Source organism: Eucalyptus grandis, chromosome 3, assembly GCF_016545825.1.
Source record: "Eucalyptus grandis isolate ANBG69807.140 chromosome 3, ASM1654582v1, whole genome shotgun sequence".
Lineage (NCBI taxonomy): Eukaryota > Viridiplantae > Streptophyta > Magnoliopsida > Myrtales > Myrtaceae > Eucalyptus > Eucalyptus grandis.
The window spans coordinates 51,143,835-51,155,141 of record NC_052614.1 but is presented as its reverse complement, the minus strand read 5'-3'; positions in this window follow the sequence as shown (position 1 = coordinate 51,155,141).

Genomic DNA, 11,307 nt, shown 5'->3' with positions numbered 1-11,307 from the left:
CTTGTAGGCGTTATTGTTAACTCTTTCTAACACCATGAATGGTCTATCCCCTCGCGGTAATAACTTAGAATGTCGCTACTCAAGAAATCGCTCCTTGCGCATATGAACCCAAACCCAATCACTAGGTTCAAACACCACTTCCTTGCGCCTTTTGTTGGCTTACCTTGCATATTGTTCAGTCTTGCGCTCAATATTTGCGTGCGTCTTCTCATGCAACGCCTTGACAAATTCGGCTTTCTTTGCTCCATCTAAATCCACATGCTCATTAACAGGTAAATGGGTTAAATCTAACGGAGTTAACGGATTAAAACCATAGACAACTTCAATTGGTATAAATTTAGTAGCAGAATGCATGCTCCTATTATATGCAAATTCAACATGTGGCAGACAATCTTCCCAAGAATTTATATTCTTTTTAATAATAGCATGCAACAATACCCCTAAATTTCTATTAACTACCTCGGTTTGACCATCAGTCCGTGGATGGCAAGTAGTAGAAAATAACAACCGTATTCCTAGTTTTTTTCATAATGTTTTCCAAAAGTAGCTAAGAAATTTAGAATCTCGATCTAAAACAATCGATCTAGGCATGCCATGCAAATGTACAACTTCCTTAAAGAACAAATCAGTAACATGAGATGTATCATCAGTTTTATGACAAGGTATAAAATGAGCTATCTTTGAAAACCAATCAATAACCACATAAATAGAATCTCTACCATACTTAGACCTAGGCAATCCTAACACAAAATCCATAGAAATATCAATTTAAGGATGCGTTGGAATAAGTAATGGTGTATACAAGCCATGCGATTTAGTTGTAGATTTTGATTGCTTACAAGCAATGCATCTCTCACAGACACGTGTGACATCTTTCTTCATATGTGGCCAATAAAAATGTTTATGCAATACTTCACAAGTCTTATTAATGCCAAAATGCCTCATTAAACCACCACTATGCGCTTCTCGCATCAACAATTCACGCAAAGAACACTTAGGCAAACATAGTTTGTTTTCACGAAAAAAATAACTTTCACGCCTATAGAATTTATCAAATGCAACATGCTCACATGCTTCAAACACTCTCCCAAAGTCATCATCATCAGTATATAAGCCCTTGATATGCTCAAAACCTAGACACTTTGCTTCTAAAGTAGTTAGAATCACATACCTTCGAAAAAGTGCATCGGCTACCACATTCTCCTTACCTTTCTTGTACTTGATCACATATGGAAAAGTCTTGATGAACTTCATCCATTTGGCATATCTTTTATTTAACTTTTGTTGCCCTTTCAAGTACTTCAAGGTCTCGTGATTGGTGTGGATCACAAACTCCTTCGGCCATAAATAATGTTACCAAGTCTCCAAAGCTCGCACTAAAGCATACATTTTCTTATCATAGGTAAGATAATTCAATATTGCTTCACTCAATTTCTCGCTGAAATAAGCTATGGGACGCCCTCATTGCATCAACACGGCTCTAATTCCTATACTAGAAGCATCGCACTCTATCTCACAAGTAGCACTGAAATTCGGCAAAGATAACAAGGGAGCATTAGTCAACTTATTCTTTAGTAGATTAAATGCTTTTTCTTGCTCTTTTCCCCACGTGAAACTAGGGGTGTGCATGGTCCGGGCGGGCGGTTCCCAACCTAGAACCAGGAACCGCCCGCTAAGGACCGGTTCCGAAAAATTGGAACCGGGATCCACCCGTTTGTTACATGGATCCACCTGGGAACTGGACCGCCGGTCCGATCCGATTCTCGGGTGAATCAATGGAACTGATTTTGATGCGAAACAATTTTGGTTTTCAACATAGAACGGTTGGGTCTATGAGTTGGGAAGGAGGGGAGGAGGTCTATGGTCGGGTTTTCAACATAGAATGATCACGAAACAATTTTCCGCGGCTGTGGCGGGTGGCGACCGACGCGAGGGGGTGAATAGCAGCGGCGGAGGAGCAGCGACGGTGGCGTCAACGCTCGGGGAGGAATCGAAATGGCGATGAGATTAAGAGGAATCGAGGAAGAGACAAAGAGAGAGAGAGAACCAAAGACGAAGGGAGTGAGGAGATGAGATCTAATCTAGGGTTTCTTTTAGTATTTTTTTCTTAATATTAAAAAGGTTCCGGTCCGGTCCGGGTGGGCGGATCCGCCCATGGAACCGAGAACCGGACTAGTACCCACCGGTTCCGAAAAATTGGAACCGGGAATCGGACCGGTTCTCTCAAGAACCACTGGTTCCGGGCGGTTCTGATTTGGTTCCGGGCGATCCGGGCGGTTCCCGGGTATTTTGCATACCCCTACGTGAAACCTATGTACTTATTGATAACCTCAGTTAAAGTTGCGACAATGGTACTGAAATTTTTCACAAATTGCCGATAAAAACTTGCCAATCCATGAAAGCTACGCACGTCTCATATGGTCTTAGGCGTTGGCTATTCACAAATTGCTTTGACATTTTCTTCATCAACCTGTATACCATCAGCACTAATAATAAATCCTAGAAATACTAATTTGTTGGTAACAAAAGAGCACTTCTTTAGATTAGTGTATAATTGCTCGGCTCTTAAAACCTGTAAAACAGCTCGCACATGCTCAATATGGTCATCAGGGCTTCGGTTATATATCAAGATGTCATCGAAATAGACAACCACAAATCGACCAATAAAAGCACGCAAAACACGATTCATAAGTCGCATAAATGTGCTTGGTGTATTAGTTAATCCAAATGGCATGACTAACCACTCATATAATCCATACTTAGTCTTAAATGCAGTTTTCCATTCATCACATTCTTTCATCCTAATTTGATGATAGCCACTTTTCAAATCGATCTTAGTGAAAATGCAAGAACCATGCAACTCATCCAACATGTCATCTAACCTAGGAATAAGATGTTGATATTTTACCGTAATGTTATTGATTACTCAGCAATCAACACACATTCGCCAAGTTCCATCATTCTTTGGCACCAACAAAATAGGGATGGTGCACGGGCTAAGACTCTCTCTCACATACCCCGTTCCAATAGTTTGCTAACTTGCCGCTAAAGTTCCTTTGTCTCCTCGGGATTTCTTCGATATGCGGGTCGGTTAGGTAATGGCACATTAGGAATCAAGTCAATTTGATGTTCTATGCCTCGAATCGGTGGTATCCCTCTAGGAAGTTCATCAGGAAAGACATCTTCAAATTCCTGCAATAATGACACAATAGGACTAGACAAACTTGGGTCAAGATCATCAGTAGAAAACAAAACCTCATTGTACAAAAGTATAAGTATCGGTTGGTCTAGAACTAAAGCTCTCCTCACCTCACTCGATTTTGCATAAAAATTCTTTTGCCTATTTTCTTTTCTCTCTTATTTTCTCTCGGTTTTTACCACAATCCTTCTCTTGACCTCTCCTTTTCCTTGCGTCTCAGACACACCACGTAAGCCCTCGGATTTCTCACATTTTTTCTCTCTCTCTCTCAGCTTCTCGTTATAAATTTAACTGATCGTGATACACCTCACTAGGTGTCATTGGTACCAAAGTATAAGTCTTTTGATTCATCACCAATGAATAACGATTAGTATACCTATCATGATGTACCTTTCGATCATATTGCCATGGTTTTCCAAGTAAGATATGACCCGCTTGCATAGGTACAACATCATACTCTACCTCGTCCTTGTATCTCCCTATCTCAAATGGGATTCGAACTCGCTTCGACATTTTCACCTCTCCATTATCATTTAATCATTGAAGTCTATAAGGCCTAGGGTGCTTTGTTGTCTTCAAACCCAAGTTATCCACCATAATATAACTTGCCTCATTTGCACAACTACCTCAATGAATTATCAAACTATATATCTTACCATTCACCATACATTTTGTATGAAACAAGTTATCTCTTTGTTGGTGATGCTCCTCCTCCTTTACCTGCACACTAAGAGATCGTCTAACCACCAATAAGTCTCATTTTATCGCTATTTCTCCATCACTACAATCCTCCAACGGTGGCATCTCATCATCCTCTTCTTCCCTTTCACTTTCAGACTCAATAACACCATGTCCAGTCATGATCATCACCCTCCTATTAGGGCATTGATTCACTATATGACCCATACCCAAACACTTAAAATATTTAATCTCACGAGTTCTAGTGTTAGGATTTTCGATTTTACTTGAAGCCAGATTCGTTCCAACTTTACCGTCCCTCTCCTTCTCCTTTGAGGTTTCGGTTTTTTATGTTGTTTCCTCTCCAATTTGGCTTCTCATCTTTCCTCCAATTGGATCTCAAATTCTGATTTGAACCTCCTCCACTCTTGTGATTTCGGTCCAACTTCAATTGCCGCTCAACTTTAATGGCTTTGTCCACCAATTCCTCCAATTCAACATAGTGTTGCAGCTCCACCACCCTTACTATGTCTCGGCTCAAACCACTCAAAAATCTTGACATTATGGTCTCACGATCCTCCACCACATTAGCACGGATCATGGCAATCTCCATCTCTTTGTGATACTTTTTCACGCTCTTATTATCTTGTGTGAGATTTTGTAATTTTTGAAACAAATCTCAATGGTAATGACTTGGTACAAAACGCCTCCTCATCACCGCTTTCATCTCATCCCACGTCTCTATTGGTCTTTCAACATTGCGCCTCCTACTAGTCACAAGTTGATCCCACCAAATTATAACATAATCAGTAAATTCAACAGCTACAGTTTTTACCTTTTTGAGCTTGGAGTATCGTTGGCAATCAAATACCATCTGCATGCGTTTCTCCCACTCTAGATACGCATCAGGATCATTCTTCCCTTGGAAAGAAGGAATCTTCATCTTGATATTGCCAAGTTTATTATCTTCTCGGTGTCTAAACCCTCAGGCTCCATTCCACATTTCAAATCAAGCATCTCGATCATCCTCCATGTCAGCCTCATCATCATCATAATGCCGTTGCCTTCTATGTCGTGTTCTAGAGGTGTCTCGTTGATGTTGCGGCCTTCCCTGGGTAGCTCTCCGTCACCATTAACCCTCATGCCATTACCCATCATTCGGCCACTAAGCTCCTCCACTATGACCCTCAATTATTGGATGCTTTCCACGAGTGCTTCATCCCTTAATATAGAGTCAACTTCCCTTTGATTCACGCTTTCTTCGCACGACATATTTTTGACCTGCAAGTAAATGTTAGTCACAAAAAATCCTCACCAATCACTCCCTCACGTGTTTCTCTCAAGGTGTTTGTCACTCCCCTCGTGTTTAACTCAAGTCTAGGCTTTTTCCACCCTAAATTAAGCTTACACACTCTTGCCTTTTCCCTCTCATATTCTCTTTTCACAAGCTCTTTATCGGACTCAAAACCTGTCTCTCAACCCCCTCACGACAATCAATTAAATTAATTAAACATGATTATATCACTATTGATTTTGTTTAAGCAAGTAACAATTTCAAACCAACAAATACAACTTTCGAAATTCCAATTAAAACGCAAATCACTGCTGATTTTGTTTCAATTCAATCCACTAACAAATGAGTTGCCTTCTTGATTTTTTTTTGTTTGGTTATTTTTTTTCTGCCGAATCTGTTTTTTTTTCTCTCGCACTTTTTTTGTTTGTTTTCTTTCTCTCTTTTTTTTTTTTTTTTTTTATGAACTCAAATACAATTTAAAATGCTAGGAGAAAGTTAAAACTAATAGTAAACAACTACGTATGAAAGCACAAAAGCATTCAGATCCCTAAATTGGCTGGAATCGAAACCCTAGCTCAATAAATCTCAAATTGTTGAATATAAACAGAAAATTAAAGATAAATATACCTTGTAGAAGCAAGCTTTGATACCAAAATGATGTGAATCGTTGTGGAAAGATCATTCTACGAAGGCCCGGATGGTGCGAATTGTGAACCTCGATCTCCAATCAAACCTGTGATTGGCAACCTCGGTATGAACGTGAACTGTTGACGAACGCGTGACAACCAACCAACGTTATAGACACCACGAGTGAAAGAATTCGCTATCTCGCTCGATAAGTCGAATCGACCGTCACAAGAGAACCTTGGTAAGGTCAAGTCCTCAAAAGAACAGTAGAAAAGAATCTCTCAACTTTTTTCTCAAAAATAAAAATATATCTATCCCCCAAAGAAATTCAGTCAGTCTTCTAGCCGCCACACAAACTCTAAAACCAACCCTAGAAATCTAATGCGTCATATTCTAGAATATTCCTAAACAAGAATACACACACACACACACACACACACACACACACACACACACACATACATATATATATATATATATATATATATATATATGTATGTATGACTTGGTCAAATATTTGGTGTCCACATAATCAAATTGCGCCAAGATTTCCAAGATTCTTCAAGATTTGATCTAAGGTCATTTCCACGCCAAGTATCACGAACCATGATGCCAACAGCTTGTCTAAAATGCTTGGCCCGCGCTCGAGTAATCGAACCAGTAGGAATAAACAATGGGTCCCTAGCACCACCTCCTCGATATGGCTCGATGTCCACATCAGAAACCAATCTTCCTTAGATCATATAATAGTCCTCAATAAGTCTAGGCATGACTTGGTCAATTTGGCATATGATTTGTTGGACTCGAATCATCGAAGAGCTATTGACCATCATTGAGTCATACGGAGGATGAGTATATTGACTGTGTCCCCAAATGACAACATATTGAATATCAAGTTGCAAAATGCATCGTGGCTCGTGTACAAGTTACATCCATCTTTCTCATAACTATAAGCTGGGCGTGCCAAGAGTAGACCGGGTGTTGTGGCCTTACAAATATAAATTCTGAACTTTGATCCACACCTTTTGTTTTCCTTTGCCACTTGATATGTGTGGAGATCTTCCCTCCCCTTTTTTAAATATAATTGGGACAAGTAATAAACCATTAGTAAGCTCCTTCCTCACATGTTTACGAAAAAGACAATCATTACACCATCTTAATACAACCTAACCTAACCTAACTATCTTTCATCTCGTTAAAGTAGTTAAATATTAAACCACGTGTTTGTATAATATCTTAAATTTTTAAAATAGTCAATTGTGGTCTCACAAAATTCTAACATAGTATTAGAGTTGCAGTTTTCGGTTTCAAATCTTTTCAGATTTCATTCGTCTCCCCTATTAAATTTTCACATTTCGTATTGGGCAAAAAAATCAAATTAACTGTGAGAGAAAATGTTAAAGTAATCTGCACGCGCGGTGTTACTGGTTTAGGATCTGGGGTTGCTGACTAATTCCAAAGTGCTGCGCTGCAAGAGAACTCGAGGCGTGAAACTTGGGGTCAGCATTACGTACGTGCAGTTCAACCATCATTCTTTCCCTCTGACTTGGCCGCTGGGAGTGGGGATGAATCGTCGTCGGTTCGTCGCGATGGCCCGCTGGAGCGGATCGCCGCGCATGCTTATCCTGTTTTGCGTTTATTTTGAGACCAAGTGGCTTCCGACGTCGATACCCTAGGGCTCTGAACAAATGTTGTTCCGGACACGAAACATTCATTTTTTTTTTTTTTTTTTTTTGCGTGGCTATTTTACGGGCCCGATCCCTTAAAAATATCATATCAATCTTTTGTGAGTCCAAATTCTGGCACATTATTTTATAAATTTTCAGTTAGCACTCAAATCCAATGGAAAAATTGTCAACACAAAATCTCTATATATATATGTATACCCACACAAACTTTTAGTCAGCACTCAAATCTGATGGGAAAGTTGTCTAAAAAATCTTAAACTTGTTGTATTCTAATTAATTTAGTCCTAAACTTTTTAATTAAATCTTAAACATTTTTACATTTTTTCGATCAAGTTCACTTAGTCAATTTTAGTCGGTAATCGCTAATGTGAGCGCCAGTAATGCCACGTAGGACAGCTAGTGTCGACATGGATGATTTTTTTATATTATTTATTTATTTATTTATTTTTCCATTTTTCTTTTGGTCAAGTTTGCCAGGGTCGGTGTGACCCTTCCCAGTCATATGCAAGGGCTAACCGAACTTCATCGGACTTAGAAGAGAAAAAAGAAAAAGTAAGAAAGGAAAAAAAGAAAATCATAAAATATTCAGAAATTTAAAAAAATTATAAAAATTCACGTTAATATCGATCATGTTACATAAAACAATTGGCGTTCACATAAGTGATTTTAGATTACAATTGATCGGGGGACTCAATTGACAAAATGTGAAAAAACTTAGGATTTAATTAACAAAATTAAAAAAATTATAACTGAAATGACTAAAGTGTTAGAACTTTTTGCATAATTTCCCCCAAATCTAACCTCATCAAATTTTGTCCAATGATCCCATTAATGATTCAAATTCCACATCATGTTCATTTTTTCCTTTCATCCACTCCATTGCGCGTAGTCATGGCCGCTCCAACGGATGCCCTGGTCACTATGCTTGAGTTTTGAGTAAATAGTCATAGCCATCGTAAGCTCAAGAACTGAGTGGCCACAACCTTGAGCTCTTGATGTGTTGTAAACAACTCATTTTCAACAGACATAACAAGAACTTATAGAGCCTCACTGCTCCACTTCCTTAATTTGCCATTGTTTGTGGGTGGCATGGTGTTGTCGCCACCAATGATGTGAGATCCGGATTTTTTCACTTGATAAAATAGCGAGCCCCTAATGTTTGATGGTCCACGCTATGTTAGCAAGCTCGTCGCTGGATTATGCCGTTCGCATCCTCATAGCGTTATCATCGAGTGACACTATTTCCACCTCATCCGAGGACGCATCTACATCACTGAGTCACTGCCGCTACCTCATCGTAAATAAATTATTTTGATCCAAATACTCCCAACAACTTTAGGAATTTCCAAGGTTTAAAAAAACAACCAATAAAAAAAAAAAACTACCTTCAATTACGAAATGAAACAGCCGAGTCAAAATTACCGCCCCAGGATGAAGACTACACTGACGGTGAAAGAGCAAAGAGAAAATAGAACGAGACACCACTCATACTTCCACTTTCATCCTAAAAAATCAGCCGTCCCTCACCTCACTCGGCAACACAACCACAGCAGCGAAAACTAGGGGTGTAAATGGGTCAGGTCGGGTCGGATTTTGATGCTACCCGACCCAACCCGACCCGAACACGAAACACATTAGACTCGCATTGAAAATTCGGGTCGGGTCGGGTCGGGTCGGGTCGGGTTCTGGGTTTTCACCTCCCATTTTTTTCTATTTGTTCCTTACTGCACAGAGAAAAAACACAGGATCAGGTATTTCCACAAATACAAATGGTCAATTCTCAGCTCACTGGAAGGAAACTTGAATAAGAAAGCATCAAAAGATGAATTCGCGAGAAATTAAGATAACATGACTCTTACCCACTTGAGTTGAAATAGAACGAGCCCCAAAAGGAACCTCTTCCCTGCCAACCCAGGAATCGCTGGGATGAAAAACCTCGGCCAGGCCATACATACGACGGTAAAAAGAAAAGGTGCCAGAAAGAACACTAATAACAATCAGTTGAGAGGGCTAGCTTTCACCTTAATCACTCTGGCCTGGCCCCAAATTTTTTACATTTCCAAAAGAGGGATAAAATTTTGCCAAATCCAATTTCTGCTTCCCGACCTAAAAAAAAATGACGCAATCTTTTGCTGATTGCACTGGTTTAAAACTTTTAGGCTGTATAAACAAAACCACCAGTAAGCACTTAAGATCCACGAATCCTTCATCGGCTATTCATCTAAACTTCAATCTTTCCCTCTCATTTTTCAAATAAGACATCTCTCAGATTCCAATGCCTTTTTGACTAATTTTAAAAAGCTCAAAAGTAGGTCATGAGTCATGACACCAGTCAAACGGTGGGCGAGAAAAGGAACCTTCAAAAGATAATGGAAATAGGAGCAACGCCTATGCTGGTTCTTGTTTTTGTACACCATCCTTTCAAGAATGGCACCTTCCGCATGGAGCTGGACCAAGGAAGACTTCAATCTCTCCTCAAGCGTTTCAACCTCCGAACCCATCATGTCCCGTGGATGATCCTCACTTCAGTATGGTTTCATGGAGATGCGAGCAAGCTTCGTGAGATACGCCGACACGGGAACCCGCTAACTTAAGTGTCACGATCGCTCAAAAACTGTACGCCGCAGTTCACTCAGGAATTGAAGCAAACACAGAGTCTGCACACAACGCGAAAGAACAATCTCCCTCGCAGCTCGAAAAGAAAAGGAACAACCGGTATATCCGGTGTCTTAGCTCAAGCCTAAAGCAAATATACATCTAAACTTGGAAACGAGGCAAGAAGCGAGCGCCATGATTGCCGAGTGAACCCAGTCCCCGAGCCGTCGATGATGGTCGGCCGCACGCGGCGGCTAGGGTTCCGGCGTCGGCGAGGGGTGGCGACGGCGACGGCGAGGCGGAGGCGCGTCAATCGGAGGGCGGCAGCGGACTCCACGAGAAGGCGCACTCATCGGAGAAGAAGGCGGAGCCGACGAGGTATGTGTTTGTGTTTGACTGTTTGGGGTTTGTGTTTTTGGCGTGTTTGGAATTTAGAATTAACGTGTTTCGGGTCGAACAATGTTCGAACCCTGACCCAATCCGAAACACATTGTTTTGTTTGTTTTATATTTGTTATCCGAACATGACGAACACGAAACAAGTATAATACTTGTTTCGTGTTTTTCAGGTTTTTTGACACCCCTAGCGAAAACCGTCCCTCGCCATCACAGCCACACACGCCACTCCTGTCAACCTCAGCTCTGTCTTGCCAAGTCACGACCGCCATACATAAGGATCCGAGGTAAGTAGATCTGTTCTATCCTATATTGATGGTTTGTCGTGCGACAAAAATAATTTCCTAAAAAATTCATGAACGTCATTTAGATTTTCGTTTAAACGGAAGTTTCGATCATGTTACCTAGATATATCATCGAGTTCGAAATGATCGAACTTGTGGTTGGATAGTAGGAGCATGGTTGGTCGATATTTAGCACGTGCGGGGGCTGAGCTAGTCGAAATTCTGAATTAAATCCGTGCTGGGACTGAGGGCAGGTTCGGTTTTAGCCTGACCGCGAATTTTGCTAATTTTGTACCAACTTATGTGGTACAAATTTCAATGGGGAATTCTTCATAAAAATCAACCCTTATTGGCTGTTCTACGACATAATTTAATTGCACAAATTTTGGACTTGATACGGCAAAAATATATTTGGAAAATTTGGGATTCAAAATCTGTTTTGGGACTTATTGCACCAACCTCTCTTCGTTTTCCATTTTTCATATATTTTTCGGTCCATAATTCTAACATGTGTCTTTCATGAAAGTTGTAGAGTACATCCTAGGCT